This window comes from Bactrocera latifrons, unplaced genomic scaffold (genome assembly GCF_001853355.1).
Source record: "Bactrocera latifrons isolate USDA-ARS-PBARC rearing strain unplaced genomic scaffold, ASM185335v1 scaffold_142, whole genome shotgun sequence".
In the NCBI taxonomy this organism is placed as follows: Eukaryota; Metazoa; Arthropoda; class Insecta; order Diptera; family Tephritidae; genus Bactrocera; species Bactrocera latifrons.
In genome coordinates, this window is record NW_017534875.1 from 658,174 (window position 1) to 679,058 (window position 20,885).

Sequence of the window (20,885 nt, forward strand, 5' to 3'; positions counted from 1 at the left end):
CTGTGGTGCTATGCGCCGCGGTGGTGGTTTGGGTGGCGTGCGACGGCGCACAGTCATTGTGTGCTTCGCAGATTTGAGCGCCATGTCTTCGGCAACGGGTAGACGCATGGACTTGGCGCGATTTATGGTCGCCACACGTGGTTTAGGCTTCGGCGCTTCACTGCCGCCATTCAAATTGCTATCACAGTTASTGGGTGCGGGCAGTAGTGGCGCACGTTGACGTTGCGGTTGYGTGGATATGACGTTTGGCAGTTGTGGCTCTGTTATTGCAGGCGCTGCCGCTACACTCATTCCGTTGTGCGAGGCCAGTGTTGTGCTAGATTTGGATTTTTTCAATCCCTGTTCCATTTTCCAAATGCGACGCAAATCTTTGATATCCAGCGTGGAGGATGATGACGTGGAGGAATTGGAAACGGCCGAAGCAGGCGAGGAGGACGGCGAAGACTGTTTCGATTTGCTGGGCGCATACAGCATTGTTTGTGAGCGTTTTAGCTGCAATGCTGGCGGTTGCGCAGAGATCTGTTGACGCGGTCGCTGTTGGCGCTCCATTGTCGGATCAATAACATAGTGATTTTGTTGCTGCGTCTTCGTGGCGGTTTCGCGATTGTCTGCGTCGCCTTTGAACACATGTGTGTCCCACTCGCCATGCAGCTGCTGTGGCTTGCGGCGTAACGTTGATGGCTTATAGCCATTCAAACCTTTCATCGCYTTCACKATACGCTCGTCGCGACTCTGCTGCTCTAAAGCGCTGATCTGTTCCAGGCTCATCTGGTACTTGCAGAGCGTGGAAATGCCGTCGACGAGGTAGCTGCCACCAGTGTGTGGGTGGCGCGCCGTTGTATATGCAGCGCTATTGCTATTGTTGCTGGTGTGGATCGAGTTGGTGGCGTCATTCGTTTCGTCACTGCTGGGGGACATGCGCTGCGACGTGYGAGGATCACTGCGCGCGTTGAAGCTTTCGTGCGCCTGCAGCCAGTTGGCCTCGTACAACACACCCATCGCATTGTGCCCGTCCAGTGAAAGGCTGGCGTCGACCGCCTTGCCGGGGTAGCGTTTGATTTTCATGCTTGTGCGCCAAGCGTTGGCTCGTCTGATCGTTGTATTGTTTGTTGCACTTTTTCTTTTTCTTTTGATTTTTTATGTCACTTTTGTGTATGTTTGCTTTTTGAATGCACTTTTTTTTATTTGCTTTTCGATTTTTTGCGATTACGACARTCTACAAGAACACGTATTGAGTATTATCTTGATGTGTAAATATATATTTTTGCATATTAATTACTGTTCCAGCTCACTGCTCGGTTGCAGTTTAGYCGGTTGCGCATTCGCGCATAACGGTATGTATGCAATGTATGGCAGCCTGTATGGCACATATGCATAATAAATGAAAAATAGAAATAATTTCAGTAATAAAAAACAGCAACAACGGTATYATATGGACAATAGCGATTTACACGTCACACATAACACGTGACGCGCCAGTGACTTGGAGTACGTAATAGATATGTGTGCGTACAGTCAGATACTGGCGAAAGGTATTCGATAAGCGACGCGCCTCTATATAAATTTCAATGCAGATAATATCAGAAAACGGTTCAGTAAACGTCAAAATGCAGTTGACTTCAAACACCCGTTAAATATTTGTATATGTATGGTCATATAAGTAAATATTGGSTGGTCGMAAAAGTCTTTTCGTATTTTGTCAATAGATGTCGTTGCAGTCGTACATCTCCAGTGCTACCAATCACATTGCGTTATTTYATATAATGCTGGAAATGTGAGATTTTAAGCTTCATGTAACCGAAAAAAAAAATGAAATTCGGGAAGTTGAAGTTACAGCTGCTCAAAAATGAGTGAAAATAATGAAGAAATTCCCAATATTTTGAAATTTTTGTATCAAAAAGGGAAGAATGCAACGCAAGCCACCAATGAAATTTGTGAAGTTTACAGAGATGATGCTGTATCAGTTCGTGTAGCGCAACAATAGTTCGTTCTCTTCCGTTCTGGAAATTTCGAAAAAAAAAAGCATCTCATCTTCCATCCGAATCAACTAAAAAGTGAAAATTGATTTTTTGACACCTAAGCCCCCTTTCCGTAGACCAGGTCACATATAGTATATAAAAATATGATTAGAAATACGAAAAGCCTTTTTCGACTACCCTTATTATTGCATTTTCGAGCCTTCAAGTTAGTTTATTGGGATGACGAGCGGAAGGACTAATCCACTATCTTTCAACGATAATAGTAGCTAATAGAAAAACAATAATATTCAAAAATATACAATATGAAAGTAATATACATACTTCAGATTCCCAAAATCTCTTGGAAAAAAAAGATAATTTCAAGATGACATTTTTTTTACTATATCTAGAGATCCGTCTAGAATTTGCGCTCCTGACGAATATCGAATTTTTAACTAATACGAAACATATTATTTGACTAAAACTATAAATTTCAGCAAAAAAGCATCACACAATTTCACAAATAGCGTAGTCCCTCGTCAACCTTTCACACTTCCGCAACGAGAAAACTTGATGATAATTTAATTATTATGGTACATGCGATTTTTAAGCCACAATTTTTTACGGTTGCAACCTCCCTGTCGCACACACACACATTACTCAAACATACACGCATGCGCAGCTGAGCACGCGTGATTACATTAAGACTTACAAAAAATCCCATGTGCGCAAGCGCAATTTCACTGCCGCATTCAGCTGAGCTAAAAGCAACCATGTCCCCTTCCAAAGGCATGCCTTTGCCTTTACGCATGTTTACAAAGCTTGTAATGAAGTTTTGCACTTGGAATGACCAAATGGGTGTGATAACTGGACAGCCCACTATTTACGCTGGCCATTAACGGCGCGCCGAAGTGCCAACGCGATTAAACTACGAGCGAGACCATTTAGCGCGGTGGCTTATTCGCACACACACACACGTACATACGTGAGCGTATAAATCAAAGCGCTCGTCATGCAATTATGGCAAACGGTTTATTTAGTGTTGTTGTTCAACGTAATTCGCTATTTACAGGGTGCCTTTGTTTGGCAATTGTCACCGACGCGTTTGCGGTTTCGCTTTTCTCCGCTTTTATTTGGTTAATGTGTTTTCACTTTTTTTCTGCCGTTACTTGTCGTCTTGTGACAACAAAATAGTAAATAAATACAATTAAATTTATGGCATTTTAGAAAATGCTTTGTTGSCACATCTGCCAGATACAAGTAATTCAGTAATTTTTATAATTTGTGCATATAAACACAGGCATATATATACATTAGGGTGTGCGTTATTTACCAAGTTGATTGTTATACTCAAGATTAAGTTTGATATGAAGCTGGTAACATCCAGAAGGAAGCGTCCAAAAACCCTATAAAATATATGCATAAAGGATCAGTGTGATGAGCTGCGTTCAATTAGCTATGTCCGTCTGTCCGTCTGTCTGTATATACAAGAACTATTCCCCTAGTTTTGGAGCTATCGTTCTGAAACTTTTCACATGTCCTTTTCCTCAAACAACAATATCGTTGTAATGAGCACTCAGCGCACGGTGCGTATGAGTAACACATAATTTAGAAGGCACTTGTATACTTTAACTGCGCATAACTTTTAATGGTATATTTTTATGAAAAATATGAATAAGACCTTTTTTGTAGAGCGCTAAGTTTTGTATACAAAAATTTCAAAATTGCAGGTGTAATTGCTTTGGCGATAAAAAATGTAATGCAAAAGCTCAAAAACACAGAGCTTGCTTTTGTTCAATAATTTGTTTCGAGCAAAAATGCAGAGAGCGTTAAAAAAAAATCAACTTTTGAAATAACAGCCACCCTAATACGCACATGTATACATATGTATCAACATACAATGTATCAACGGACAATCTCTTCTTTTGAATGATAAAAATTGCAGACACCGTTTATCAAGGTTATGAGCACGAGAATTTCGTGCAAGAAAACTAATACTCATACAAAAAAAAACATAAATAATTATATAAATATCAAAATACAATTGCATGGCAATATGTAAGCAAATACTAACTGTTCACGCACAAAACTATTATATTTCTTTTTTATTTTCGCTTTTCTTAATTCTGCTTTAGTTTACTTGTTAAATAACACGTAACAGCCTGTAACAGCCTTCACCTGCCTGGTTAATGACAGCTGTCAATGTCATTTGTGTCAACTTTTTTGGTAGAAAAGATCAAAAGAGCAAATCAAAGTTTGATTGAAAAATTCTTTCATGCAAATATATGCAAAAATAATARCAATCTGTTGTTATAATATTATTTTGCGGGCTTGTGAGAGACCTTGACAGATATGAAAGAAGTAACCGAGCGCTGCTGACAGCTATCAAAATTAACAGCTTCATACCTTTGACAGTTAATAAATTAAACGATTRAAATGGTYTATCATAAATTTAAAAAGATATTTWGGTGRTGATGGCAAGAGAGTGCAGAGTTTTAGATATGCATGCCTTAACAGAKTATATTTAGGTACGCAAAATGTAGAGTATATGTTGCTCATGATACGTACATATGTACGTGAATATCTGCTTYTAGTTATAACGCCATCTTGGGATGTAAGGTTGGTCGCCTTCGCTCGGTGCAACGTGGGAAATGCTAAGGTACCTGCGRCGGAGATTTCAAAACTGAAGCTTTTCGATTTCTTTGAATCCTAGCCTGGTTGTCAAAGTATTCTGTRATTTGAATATGTAGGAGTGACACCCTGCAGAAATGGCTTGCGGGTTGATACCGAAACAGCCTCTGTTCCGTTAAAATCCTGGCACGCCTCGGTTGATGTGGTAGGTGTAATTTGGTAGCTTCTTACGCTGGCCAGATCTGAACGCATTACCTCTTTGCATAGATAACGTTGCGACTATTAAAGGCGACAACCTTCCAGTAGTTGGATAGCTGGTGGCTCTGCGTGGGGCCCAATAGATATGAATAACCAAAATGAAAAACCAACAAGGTATGTGGGAACCGACCTTAAAAACCGAGAGTGYCCTGGGCAAATTACTGCCTGGAGTGACGGAATCGTTTTCCACGAAAGGCAGGGAAAAACATCTCTTTGGAAAGCGCGCCTACCGACTAGGGAGGGACAGAGGAACCTCTGCTAGATTCATGTTGGGCACGAGGATCACAGGCAAAGAAAAAATCTACGAAGAAACCCGGCGACGGAACGACTAGGAAGCCGAAGTCGGACTGTCGCATAGCAGCCAGCAAAAATAATAGCTCGCAATGGTGACAGGAAGACTGTTCAGGAATCTGACCTTCACGTCTTGAATATCCGATACTCAAGTTTGTATTTTTGAACCAGTATTCTTTTAGGGTATTTTRCTAACACAATCTCAAGGTTCCATTATCAAGAGTGTGTTAAAATTGCTTCACTGTTTGTTCTTAATGGATAATGTGATTTTTGCTTTGATACCATGTAATAATGTCAWAAACTTTAGAATTCTTGTGGACAAGGGATTTTTGAAGAATTTTAAATAACTTTCAAGATCAAGATTTCTCACAAAATTCGTTAAAGTGCGTCGATACATGTAACTATATCCACTTGGACAACTGATGAAAAAATGTAGGCATTAACGGAATTTAGGAACACATAAAATATTAGAAAATCACCCCTTTTAAAATATGTGTGGTTATGTACGAAATGCAACCTTTTTCATTGCACCTTAACTTATTGCATTTGTTGCTATGCATTTATGTCATTAGTGTCATGGTCATTAATTTGTATTCGGAAATGAAAAGCGCAAGTAACGATGTCTGCATATTGCGACTAGTATTTTCGTATTCAAACAAGTATGCAGTTACGGTTAGGTCATAAAATGCACAAGCATAAAAATAAAGTATGAGACRGACATGCAAGACTTCTTTAACATTAACATTAGCAAGTTCGTTGAATTTGCAAGTAAACTCACTGACGCCATAAAATTAGCATACCCGCTTAAATATGAATGTGTGTGTGTGTATGATCTTGTTGGTAATGACAAGGAAAAGCTGTGCAACTACTTTAATGGGATTGCATGATACTTTAACTGCCATATGCATGTTAAATTAGTAACAAATTTGTGGAGTAAATATTAATCAGCAAATTTATGCCTATGTACATATACATATATAATTACTGTTGACAAATGTGCTAGGTGTTTCTACTTTTAGTGTAAATAACCTCAAATAAAGGTTGGTGCTCGAAGACTGATTTTAGCGACTTCAGCGATATTCAGCAACCATTCTCTGAAGCTGAATAAGTACTGAAAAGGATCCAACAATTTCATATTGCATATCCATATCGAGCTTTTCCAGTGATTTCGAATTCAGCGCTTATTCAGCTATCATTTCCCCTAGCTGAATAAGTGCTAAAAACTAAAAAACCTGATCAGTTTGCGCAACACAATAGTTTTCCATATCAATGGGAGTCTAAAAAAACCTGATTATCAGTTGGCAGTCAATACAATAGTTGTTCATATAATTTCAAAAGCAAAAGTGAAAGGAATAGATCATCAATTAATTAGGCTACACTTTGATTACTCCACAAATCATATCTAGCAATTGAAAAATAAACTAAAAAAATTAAAAATAAACTATATCAGATTTCCCAAATCAGTGGGCGTAACACAAACTCCTACAATTTCGCCAAAGACTACTTGAGTAAGTATATAATCACATATCAGCGTAGTGTAGAAATAAATCAAAACGTGGATGAACAAATCGATTGATTGAAGCAACGTGCTTACATACAGACTTATATAAACAAATATAGGTACTGAAAATTTGTAATCATATAACAGTAAAGTTAATTATAAGGCAATCCAAACAAAAAATACAATGTTTTATAAATAAATCACGCTTTAATTAAGCCCTGTTTTGGCACGTGTATCGAATGCCCTATTCGTCGAACTAACTTAGGCACAAAACTTAAAGTGAAGAGATCTTATCGGCTGTTGCAGTAAATTTCTCATAAATGTACACAAATTTACTGGGTGGGCTATAATATCTAAGCTTTGCTGATTGGAGTAAACAAATATAGAGATTTTTTGGTTTATWTGCCATAGCGTTACTGATTGCGTTGATTAATTATTAATAAGCAAAGCGTAAACAAAACCAAAGCTTTATGATATAATAAATTATTATCGCCTATTGATTTGAATAGTCTTTTGAAGATTATCTCATATCACGTACATTGAAGAGAAACCCTCCAATGCGAGATGAGTTTGTTCATCAGCCGAAAATATGTTGCAAAAGATCTACTCTTCCATCGATATCTAAAGGAGTCTTCAAGTTATATTCAAATAATAAAAAATTGTAGGTTTGTTGCTAATGTGAGGTTAACTTGAGGCTGTGCCAAGACGAATACATAKGTATGATAAGTATCCGATATTGGATAATTTGGTTGAATAATAGATGATATACATACTTGGGACAATAGTCCCAACGGTCGAGTGRCTTACGGAAACATCYGAGTCTTTAGATTTGTTGAGAGTAACCTAGACTTCAGATTCTGTCAGAGGCGCCTATCTGATAGTCGGATGGTTTTTGTGGTGTGCGGTTCGAGGAATATGTGCATGTAATTGCAGATTTCCCGATTTACTCGGATAATAGGGATTTGGGTRGTATGRGGATTAGCTGGACTGATGGACGTTTAGATGCTAGCGGCCACTAGTCAAAATACCGAACAGCTGGAGTCGTTTGCGCTTGAACTGTTTAGGCGGCGAAGGCGTTTAACTGGGAATTAAGGCTAGCTTCTTGTGTGAATGGTGTATGCATATGGGGCCCAACCCCTGGTCATCAGTCCAGAGTAGGAAGGAAGCGCAACTGGTAGTAGTTTCGGCTACGAGGCCCGGGTATTTAGTTTTGGTATCACGAAGAGCAGAAGCGCTCGGAGTTCGGTTAAGCCTGCTCATGCGGACTGGCTTCTCGGGGAGCATAGTGAAGATTGTGGTTAAAATCCTAAGCGGGAAGAACTGACTTTTTATCACTTGAATGTGGAGTTGCATTACAACCGGGTGCCACACACGAAGTACGTTTCAGATGGGCCTCGAACCCTTCCGCGGGGGTTAATATGTCTATTCCATTGCTTAAAATCCGGTGGATCAAGAGAAGTGCAGCATTGGACTCAAATATATCATTATATCCAGCTTAATGTTCGTAAGTAATTATTTTTGAAAGCTTGTCGRATATTTTCAGACAATAAATCTACAAAATATCTGAAATGATTTCAATAAAGGAAACAAGTTAGATAGATATCTATCTCTACAAGCTATCAATGTATCTAGTATATTTACAATTTAATGTGACAACTGTGAAAAATTTCACGACAAGTTCCACTACWAGTCAGCTAAAATATTTGCTTTGAGTCGCTCTTCCCGCGTATACAGTTGTAAAGAAAAATACGAGCACATACATACATATATATTTATGAATATTTAGCTATGGAAAAGGATGTTTGCACTCAAMAACCAGCAACAAAATAGCTGTAATAACAACAAAATTGTGGAGTAMGGTAACCAAAACACAAATACCAAGAAAGACAAAAGTAAACAACACGAAATTTGTTAACACAATAGACGATATCTACCGCTGATAATGGTGAAAGATAGCCAAAAGTAAAAAAAAATTAAAAATAGTATTGAAAAAATAAAAAAGCACGAAATCAAGAAAAGCACTTTTCAAACGAGGCAGCAGAGRTAGGAGGAAATTATTGGTTTGTCAATAGATGGCTGGACGATGATAACTAGTTGACGGGCGCTGTGTTTGGCCCACAATGCTTTCGTTTGTGTGCATGTGTGCATCAGTGGAGACATGCTTGGCWTGCTTGTTTATAATTATATGTGCACATATGTATGCTTTTAGGTATATTGTATAATAGACATGCATGCACAACTGTGTTCGCTTGTGCCTGGGCTATCTTGTCAATTGGTAAGAAATAGTTAACAATAAATAACGATTTCGATTTTCTATTGGGGGCRTGTGACACTTGGTCAATAGATAAGTGCGCTTGTTTTGTTCCAAATGTTGTTGTTAATGCTTTTGTTTATTTGCTTGTAATGTTGTAATAAGTGGCAAACGTTACGAGTTGCTAAGCAGGTAAATAGCAGACCTAAATACATACATATGTGGATAGTAAACAAAAATAAATAAACCGTTAACCTCAGTTGCAACGCAGCCATAATATTCTTCACAAATAAAAATATTTCGAATTTGATTTTGATCTATAAGTTATGGTGAAGATTTTATTTGAAGAATTTCYTCGGATATTGTACCGTTACGTTGTGCAATAATCCATGTCAAATATCGTGGACTTGATTTTGGTTGTAAAGTTTGTATGGCAGCTATATGCTATAGTAGTCCGATCTCAACAATTTGTTAGCATAATGTASCGTTAYTTTKKAAAATAGTCCATRCCAAATTTCATGAAGATATCTACTCAAATAAAAAAGTTTTCCATACAAAGACTTGATTTTTATSGATAAGTTTGTAYGACAGCTATATGCTATAGTTCTCCGATYTAAACAAATTGTTCGGAAAATGTACTTTGGCGTTGGAAAATGATCCATTCCAAATTTCGTGAAGATATCTCGTCAAATAAAAAAGTTTACCATGCRCAGATGTGATTTTTGTTGATAAGTCTGTATGACAGCTATATGCTATAGTGGTCCGATATAGACTGTTCTGCATCTGTGAAGGGTATTTCAATTTCCGTGCAGCCGAAGTTAAYGTTTTTTGGTATTATAAATATGCTTGTCATTGCCTATGCTTCGTGGTGTTTGAAAGATGCTTCACTTAAAAGGCTACGCACGAATCTTTTAATAAAATATGCGACATTTTAACAACGGATAAATTTTGCGGTGCTTTTCCGCACGTATTTCGATATAGGTAWACAACAAATTATTATTTTGTTATTTTAGACATAGATATACATATATGTACATATAAACAGTATTTCAGTGGTGAAGTGBCCAAACCAGGCTTGGTGACATAGCATTTCGGTTTTGTCACGAGTGCGGTTTTGCAAGACACCAAACCACGATGGCAATACTAACAACAATAAAAAAGCATAGATAAATACAGATATAGATAAATTAAAAATCAACACAAGCCACGAAAGTAAAGAAAAAGGAAAATGAAAAACTTGGCATTTTTATGCACTTTTAAGTAATTTACGTTGACTTTGGGCCGCTTTTTAGTGGCAAGACAAATACTGTTTGYCACGAATGTTGGTTTTCCCCAGCTGTGGCATTTGACTTGGCAGGCGCGTCGTCGGCCATTACAAGCGTCGTATATGCAATAGTTGGTGTGTCGGTACTCGTACGTGTATGTATGTGTGTGCGTAACTTTTCTTGCATTTTGGTGGGTTAGTCGTTACGCCATTTAGCCATAACCGCGGCGGCAACGACACCAAAAATCAACACCGTGCACGACATATGCCACCAGTTTGTATGTATGTGTGTACATTTATTTACATACACTTGTGCATGCTTGCTTACGTACATTCAATCGCGATCAATCGCCAAATCGTCAACTCTGCCACACACATACATACATACATGTGTTCATACGATATTTACGAGCAGCAATTGTGGTTGTTGCCAATTACAGTTTTGCTGTCGTTACTTTGTATGCAATGCACACATACATACATACATACATACATATGTATGTGACTGTGTATAAACATAAGATTACGTTTATGTAGTTATTTTCGTATAACCGCTTATTTGCCATTTTTTTATTTCCAATTTTTTTATGGAAGTTTTTTTTCTTCAAGCCACGCTCAACAAAGTTGAGCGACGCAGCGCAAGGTCAACAAGTCAGTCAAATATACCCACATTTGTATGTACATATGTAAATGCAAAGAGTTATAAGCGCAAAAAAATGCAAAGAAAACAAAAAACAGACACAAAACGTTAACTTCAGCTGCAGCCATACTATAATACCTCTCATAGCCACAATTCTTATAGCATACGATGGTATAACAAGACCTTTATCTTACTTCTSATCGATAAATTTATATCGCAGCTATATTCTGATTTGTTCGCAGCTTAGGAAATAATCCATGAAGAATTTCAAGACGATATCTTGTCAAATAAAATAGTTTTCCATACCAGGATTTGATTTTGATCGATAAGCTTGTATGGCAAATATATGCTATAGTAGTCCGATCTGAGCAATTTCTTACGATATTGTACCGTTGCTTTGGATAATAATCCATGACAAGTTTCGTCAAGATATCTCGTAAAATAAAAAAGTTTTCCATACAAAGACTTGCTTTTGATCGATAAGTTTGTATGGCAACTCTATGCTACAGTAGTCCTCTTAAAAATTCCTTAGGATATTGTAACGTTGCTTTAGATAATAATCCTTGCAAAATTTCGTGAAGATATCTCGTAAAATAAAAAAGTTTCCCATACCAGGATTTGATTTTGATCGATAAGCTTGTATGACAACTATATGCTACAGTAGTCCGCTCTTAAAAATTCCTTAGGATATTGTAACGTTGCTTTTGATAATAATCCTTGCAAAATTTCGTGAAGATATCTCGTAAAATAAAAAAGGTTTCCATACAAAGACTTGCTTTTGATCGATAAGTTTGTATGGCAGCTAAGTATAAGCAATAATGGTCCGATCTGAACGGTTTGTTGGGAAATTGTAGCGTTGTCTTGTATCATAATCTTTGCCAAATTTCAAGAAAATATCTTGTCAAATAAATAGGTTGTCCATACAAAGACTTGATTTTTATCGATAAGTTTGTATGGCAGCTATATGTTATGGTGGTGGGAAATCGGCGGTTCCGCCAAATGAGCAAGTTATAGTGGAGAAAAGGATGTGTGCAAAATTTCAAATCGATATCTCAAAAGTTGAATGCATACGCCGCGACTCAGCTCGCCTCGCTGATGATGTACATATGTGTGTACATTTTATATGGTCTAAGACGTTTCCATCTGGGTATCCATCACCGTGGCAAACCCTGTTCAGGGTATAGTAATTTAAAAGAATTTGCACTAGTAATAGCAAAAACATACAACCTTAAAATATATGCACATATACATATATACATGCAAACAAACATTTAAATAACTTTACATACCACTGACGCGGAGATTTGCTCGATGGATTTCACATTGACTGCATTGTTGTTGGCAAGTAGGTGGCCAAATAGCGAGTCTTCACAATAACAACAATAAAAATAACAACATGAAACCATCAAGAATTTTGCTGGTAACCGAACTGACAGCATTCGGCTGGCTTATTGAAGAGTTGTACGGCTCATGCAATGCCGGAAAGCAATAATAACGGTATTTAAAGTTAGCAATGAATGAGGGTATAATGCGGATCTAAGRCAATAATTTGGCTAACGTGTTTCAGAGAATACTAATATTAGCTCTTACGGTCATTGAAAGGGTAATCGTTGACGAGTTAAAGAAGAAACAAAGAGTTTTGGCACGCCAAGCTTATTTGTTATAATCTTTGCTAGTTTAGAAAACTGAATAAGCGCATTTATAATATTAATAGCTGTAGTTTGAAAATATGTGGATATGGTGCAAAAGAACACACAACTCGGTTAAAGTTTAGTTTTTGATTTATTAGAGTTAGTTTAGATTTATTAGAAATATGATATTATATTAAATGATTGACATTAGATAAAATATCTGTATAATTGCACATTTTTAGCACTCATTCCACAAAAATTTTCAGAAGAAGGATCCCGATCTTTTTTACTTTTACATATCTCAAGCTCTACTGAATATTGACAGAAAATTCTAACGCAAAACGCTTGAAACTTAAACCAGGCCTAACCAACTCTAATTGCTAATAGCTGTATCTTCTTTTCATCTCGAGTGTTGTTTCTGCCGATCGCYTAGCCATTAAGATTTCACGATACTACAAAAAAAGTATTATGAAATCCACAACAGAAGCCGTCCGAAGCACCTAGACATAGATTTCTTGAGCAAGACAAGATACAGCTACTGCCAAGACTCCACAATAACGTTTAAAATACCATTAATTCTAAGTTTATTGTGATACAACAACTCAATATACATATACACCAACAATTAAGAGGAACAACTTCACCAATTTCTCACAACCACGAAACCTTCAAACATACCAACACAACTTTATCAAACACAAATCAAAAGTTGAAGTAAAGATGGAAAGGAAAACAACAAATAATAAAACGAATCATTAGTTCAAGGAAAGGAGGCTAAACCAAAGACGAATCACGGTGTTTACGAAATACCAAATGGAGAAGAAAAACGGAACAATTTTGTTAACGATTACGTGATGATGACCTCGTTAAAATCTATTTGGTTGGGGGAAAAGAGAGCGGGTGTAAGTGCCGGTTGTTTACAGCAAGCCGTTACACACAATCGATGTGAAGATTATACTACGGCTGAGAGGGGAAGAAATGTAATCAAGAGCAATTATATAGAGAGAAATTAAATAGTATGCAAATTTAAATTAATTTCAATGAAATTGGATAGTAAATGAAGAAATCGCTACAATCGAAAGACTAGCAGATTTRTAAATTATAAGACTTGAAAAATATTACACTAAGTCTATACTATACYATGCTAGAAAAGCATCGAGAGATATGAAAAATTCCTTAAAAGAGGTAGATAACATCGACGGATAACCTATCGTACTTACAAAGGCTAAAGTAGACTATATTTTAGTTTTTGTAGTTGTAGATCTCATGATAGTTAAAGTTACGAACAGCTAAAGTAAATGCTGAGAGGCGGAGAAATTGTAGTGTCTTGATGAAGCGATTCCCCGAGTGGTGGAAAGGTCTTTGAAAAAAGATAAAAATGCGGRTCCGTTTCGGTTACGTAGACCTGACTGTTGTGGGAAAGGCCAAGAAAGAGTTCTGAACCCGCGATCCGGTGTTAGTAACCCAGGTAGTAAATCATTAAATTTCATTGTGGTTTTAGATTTATGCGTTTCTTCTACACAACTGACAAATCTTTGCTGGGTTATATCGCGCATTTAAGTCTAAATTAAAGAAATCACATTTCTCTTTGTCTTTCGCCACATATCGAAGCATTTTTGTTTTTCACATTTTAATTGTAAATTCAAAGGAAAAAGGTGATTGATTTAATCACTTTTCAAATGCTTTCTCAGTARGCAGTCGACGCATTGGACACTTTTTTTTGTACTCTTGCTTGCCACACAAAGAATCCAGACCAATGACCGCAAGATTGACAGCGGCAACAGCCTGCGGCAGTCATTGGCATTCGACCAGCTGCTGCCAACGAAAAGATGACGATGCGCAGAAAGTGTGGGGAAGCAAAGGAAAAATAAAACCGAAATTGATAGAAGAAATCAGCAGCACGAATACATACATACATATATGGTGTGGTGTAGCAAAAACCGAAAAGCGTGTGCTGAGCGCTGAAGAAACCGGAATTCTTGCCAAGATTACTACATGGACCATGAAGTCTCGTAGATTTGTGTGAACATATGYATGTACATGCGAAATGCTTGAATGATTATTAAAACCACAATACAGCAATAAAGCAAAATCCGTGTACACATGGAGGAGCTAAGCGATTCGATGAATCGAACGAGCAAGCGAATCGTTGCACGAAACATTTTGACGGCCTGATAACTAAGTGCGGGAAGAAGCAGCAGCGCTRGAAAAAATAGCGAACGAAAATTGGAGTGCATTTTGTGCCAGTCGTTAGCCGCCAACGTCAATTTCTACTACTTCTGGTTGACTAGCCGGTCGTTCGGCTGCTTCGTGCGGCTTTTGAGATTACTTATAAGAGCACTTTCACTTTTCTCCTTGCAGCTGCAGCTGGTATGTGTACGTTTTGCCGGTGTGGGCATGCGGTCGTATGTTCCCAAGAATCATTTACATGGTACAACAACGAAAACAGCAATGGAAAAATAACAAAACGGAGGCGCTACAAACAGGGAGGAGACGCGCCCAGATGACGGGAAACATATGGACGGAAAAGCGCATCGAATGCACGCGACCTGCTCCATATAAAGTATTTACAGTTAGCTATATGCATAAGTGGGGTTATACATAATCTATATGCCTACAAAAATTTAAACTAGGTGCTTTCGAGGTGTGCGAGTGTGGTTGTATTGCACTTGCATTTTCAGTTGCGCTCCAGTTTTGTTGCTACCCTCGTTTGCTGCTTGGCAGGGCGCTAGGCGCTTGCGCTAACAGCATGCAACTGCAATTATGTGCATTCATACAAATTTGTATTTATTCATGGGTGTAGTTAAACTTGTTYGCCTTTGTTTAGCATTTTTTTGTGAATTCCGGGAAATAAGTTACACACAAAAATGAGATGAATCAGCAGGCGTGGCGAATATGAGAAGTTATATCTATATATAAATGCACATTTACGCAGGGCACACACATATTTGAATATAAATATTAAGTCATAAAAAATCGTCTGAAAAACTCGTCAACSTCAAATAAGGTTGGACCGACACGATGTTAACCTAATGGTAGGCAATAAATTACAAAAAAGATATCTTTACTTGATTTCGGTCAGTTTGTATGGCAGCTGTATGCTAAAGTGGTCCAATCTGAACATTTTCATTCTGCAGTAATTCGTGAAGACTCCTACACATATAATAGATCAAAAGATGACAAAGCACTTTGACTTTTTTGGGACGGCCAATGTCAGTCTGCTGAATCWTAGAAGGTAAGACTACCAAGATATTTCAGCCTCTACCTTGCAAAGACTAGATAATAGAGAAGAAAGTGCCTGRATGCTTCCATCTCASCCTTCTCCAATCATTTATGTCAACTAGCGTCTGACAAAACTTTTAGYTTTACCGCAAGAATGCCTATAGGACAGTGTCCAGTAAGAACCTCTATAATTGTGGCAAGATGAACTTTGCCAAGAAAAAGTAGTTCAGTAGATCTWCTGCGTTCTAYYTTAGGCCAAGAGGATCTTACAGGAATTGTTGACCAGCGCCTAATAAGCGCACGTGAGGTTCATTGATCTAGTGCTGGAATGCAAGGCGCCAATTTGGRATCCAACTCGGTYCCATTCCGATGCGAGCGGTGCAACGTTGCTCCTTCTATCTGGTTCGTAGGTTTTGCAGCCTCTAGCACACAATTAACGAGYTCTGCRCTAGTATTTMMGCTCTGCTGTCGGAGTGAATGCTCAGCACCCTGAAAGACGCAGCTCTTCGTATCTATCGTSTAATAGCAGTGACTGAAAACAATACTGTATTCCGGTAACTTAAAGCTAAGATGGATGGAGACCTTCTAACAGAATACTCTTCTTAAAACCTACCCATCTAGCTTTGACCCAACTCAACCTGCGACTTCTCCCACAACAGTCGGGTTTACGTAATCAGATTTTTTACTCGTTCAAGGACTGTCAACTCGGCAGAATTATGCAAGAACAAGAACAACATACGTTAATTCTTAGGACTTTAAAAAAGCGTCTGCAGATTGCTGTGCCGACTGGCATCAGGTGCTCTGGAGTTTACGGCTCCAGGTCAACAAAACGGACAGTACTTTCAGACTATGTATATGGACAAGTGGTGCTAATTATGTAATATTAAATTACGATATAATCAATATACCGATATTAGTATTCCGATGTATTAAAATTAACATGTTTACATTAATCTATAATAAAGATATAAGAAGTTGGATAAACCCGTAGCGCTCTGAATAAATATTTATTTTTGCTATCTATAAATAACAACTGCAACTTCWATTAGAGTTGAGTAATAATAAAATGATCAATTGAATGGCTGAATTTGGTGTCAAAAAGCATGACTAACAACTCGATWTCTTAACAATTTGTTTGCAATGTTAACGAAAATAATTTATGCAGCGTCGGTTGAGTCATAAACGTATATTAAATATTTTTGCAAAAATTTCACTGAGTAAAAAACTTTATTTGCACTATTTGTTTTTGCAAATTGTCAATTAACATAGCGTCTACATTTTAACGTGATCTTTAGCAGAGATATAAGTAAAGTAAATTCAATTTAGCAACTCTCTCGTGATTTCTGTTTCTTTTCGAAATCGCTTTTATTGTTTTGATGAAATCTTAATCTACACTGTWYTTTTTTTATTTTTAAAATTTTTTTWAATACTTTTGTCTTTTSTTTTTGTACTAAATTTTTATATTTCTTTCACATTGCTACTCCACAGCCACTTTTAATAGTTTAATTTCTTTAATATTTTTTTTCTACTCATATGTATATAATATTTTGCCTTTTGTTCATTGACTTCGCCGAATTTCAGTTTTTTCGTACACACAGTTTGTATTAAATATTATAAAACAAGAAAAGTATACGCCGGCGATATACAGCACATGTCGCCAAACCCACACAAACAAATAAACAATTTTCTTTCACATAAAAAAAATATATATAAACTCACAAACAGACCGCACAATGCGCGCACAAAGCGAGTAATGAAAACCAATTAATTCTATTAAATATATAATATATATTTTATCAATATACATGTAGTATAGTATATCGAGCACAAATTAAGAAGAAAAACCAACGAACTTCGCGATCTTATTCGCGCGTTACTTGAAGCGCGCGCGCTTGAAAATCGCTTCGCGTTCACTAATCGAATGTTTAGTGCCGCACACATATTATGGCAGATAACCGAATGTGGCAAACAGACGCTTTGCTGTCCAGACGCGCTCACTCTCGGCGCTGTATCACATAACCAGCCGTGTACCACATCTATCATGCCATGTATGTAAGCGTGTATGTGCGTGCTTTTTGCTTGTGGACCTCCTCGACTATTCGCTCAGCTGTAATAATAATGACTTCGAAAATTTTTCGAACTGAACAATTGAGCGCTCAATAAATGCTAACGTGCTCCAGCGAWCACCGCCGACGCCGCACATTGCACATGGCAACGAGGTATACAAAACAAAGCGGAGATGGCGTGTAAACAAAAAAAGTATAACGCGTGCTCTCTGCTTATGACCAAACGCTCTACAGGTAAAGTGTTTTCGCAARCAATGGAGCTCGTACGCTGCGCAGAAAAGGTGTATTCGGCAACGGAACAGCTGCTGTGCATTGCAAGAGCGGAGCGGAGCGCTTCAAAAACCTGTTCGAGAGCATATGTAGAGGAAGTAGAGTGGCCAGCATTACTTCACATTTTTCATTTTATTTTAAKCAATTCTTAAAATAATATGGATTCTAAGTAAGAAATAGGGTAATTCCGCAGTCTAAAATAAAGGGTCCAGAAAACATTTATTGATAAAGGTTTCACAGATAAATTGATAGATTGAGCCTCGATGAATCGGGGTTCGAAAAGCGATTGGCCCATTATATTACACATAAATTTGTATGAGATATTCGATACAAGTTTAGTCTCATGGATGAAAATACGGATTTTGTCAAGTGATTGAGAGGCCCTATGTTCCACCTAGGAACTACGGGAAAATACATCTTGTCAGGTGATTGAAACAATTTCTCAGCTGTATAAATCAAAGAAGACAAAACACTGTGGGATGATTCATGATTACGAATTCATTAGGGTATAAGATTGGGACAGAAGTAATTTATACTAAAATTTTTGATTCTCATATTTAAAAAAAGGATGAGTTGGTATAAAATCAGACTATTCTAAACTCACTTTGTTAAAACTAGGTGTTTAATGGTTTATCATGGAAATAATATTCCTTGATCGGAGAAAAGCTAGGTTCATAACTTTGAAAATAGCAAAAGACCGTCACATCATTATAAATTGTGATTCATAACCGAAATTTTAACAAGATCACTGGTACAGGGTTGTAYTAAGCGCGTAAAACTAAAAGTAAATAGGAAATAACGATTCCAAACCGTTCAATAGACTCCTTGCTAAGGAGATTGCGCTCTCATAACATAGCAATAATATGTAGAGATAGCTTTAGGGATTRATGCTATTTTTATCTCCAGATAAGCAAAGAAAAAATAATTTTGGTAGAACTGGTATCTGCGTTTTATCGAGCAGACGCGTTTCTATTCTCACTTACTTATTAGAAAATATATTTATGTGTATATAAACACTATATAGTATGCATATACATATGCATAAAAACATCTGTATGTTTTTAATACTGAATAACTCGCGATTGACAATAAATAAATTGGGGCAATATTCTTATCTCAAAGTGCTAATCAACAATTACTTTGAACAGTGTTTCATCGAACTTGAGTTCAGACGTGATCTTTAAGTAAATGATTGTGCTGATCAAAATCTTTATAATATTTGTTTTTAAGTTTATTCTAATTATACATCAACGAAAACAAAAAAAGGCTGACGAGTTTGGGAATTGCGCATTTTTGGGATTTTTAGTATTTTTTGAAAAATAAATACTTTTACAATTTCTTAAAAAGGCAAAATCAAGTGAAACGAAGAATAAGATTCTGGAATAATTTTCTTCATAACAAAATAATACTAAAATGTTAACATTGATTGCATTTTTAAGGCCTGATTAATACAATGTTGCCTGCCTGATAATCGAGCACTTAACCTAACCTCGGAGAAAGCCATGTGGAATGGAATTAGCAACATAGAGGGAGGCAGCCGTCGAGAGGATGAATGGGATTATTAATAATACACTTCCAAGAAGGACATGTTAAGAATAGATTGAGGTATACAGATGCAGACGTTGAGAGGATAAATCATACGATACATTTTCAAAATACAATGATTTTTTTCTCCAGCGAAATCACTATGATGTTTATGGAAAACAGAGGAAAGTTATTGAATATACTGATTTATTTAACMCAATAGCTCTGCCATAGTTCAAAATCACTCAAGGTTTTCAATAAGTAGCAAGTTTATAGTCATTTCGCATCGGAGTTAATTGATCTATTAACAGCTTTTGCTCGATTAGCGCTAATTTAGATCAATTTATCAAACAAAATTAACATTTTATTTCACTACATTAATTTGTAATGGAATTCAAATCAAGTTGAAACTGGTTTGAAACTCTGCTGGTTGTTGTCTAGACTGTAAATTTGGTTGTGTACATTGATAAAATAGCAATCRGCTGAAGAAATATGATCATTAGAAAATATAATCAAYACAAAATGAAGAATGAATGAAGAACAGCTGATCGTTATCGAGCTGTGCGAAAAGCAAAAACTGGTTTMTCAATTCTAATCTTAATGTACTCAATTAATTTGGCTGTACGAAAAGGCTATTACATATAATTTATGATTCTTACAGCAGTGACTATCAAAGGAGCAATTAATATAGATCACTTAAGCTTGGATGGAAAACCGGGGGCTGAATTCGTGCAACAAATGTTGCGATAAGGCAGAAAAATTCCCATGCTCTGTTCCATTTCAGTGGTAAACAACAGAAGTTTGCAACTTTGGTAAGTTTAAACCAAAATAAATTGAATGGAACGTTTTCATCGGAATTGTTGCTATAAGGTATGTGTATAAAAAGAAAGGCGAAATTTAAGTACMTTTGCTCTTTCTAGGAGAATTTAATAGTCAAATTTCTACCAGAAAAAGCTGGTTAAGGAATTTCATCAGTTACTTAAAGGCCATTTTGAGATTCTAAATTTAATTAAACTAAATTTTATAAGAAAAACAAAACATAAAATCATCTATTAACTTTACAGAAAAACGGAGAAATCAAAAGTAACGGTAATTTTTTTGTTTTTATTATTTTAGGTGTATCTTTTACATAATTAAACACGCTTGTTGACTTGCCAAGTCCGAATGTGTTATCGTTAAATATGTTTTTTTACTGTTTTCATKTACGCAAATRTATGTATGTATGCATGTATGTAAAATATATCTTAAGCCTGCTTCTAATAGCATATGCATTCATATGTGCCTACATATACATATATATATATAATTATGTACATAATTTTATGTGTTCAAAAATTCTTCTAACAGATTAATTGGATTATCTGGTTGCATTCTTTAC

General features: G+C 36.7%; 1 protein-coding gene across 5 annotated transcripts in view; it reads right to left on the bottom strand.

The window, feature by feature from the left end:
* LOC108965591 (cGMP-dependent protein kinase, isozyme 2 forms cD4/T1/T3A/T3B) overlaps window positions 1-20,885 on the bottom strand; it is a 127,255-nt gene that overhangs the window by 15,410 nt on the left and 90,960 nt on the right. The window lies entirely within an intron of this gene.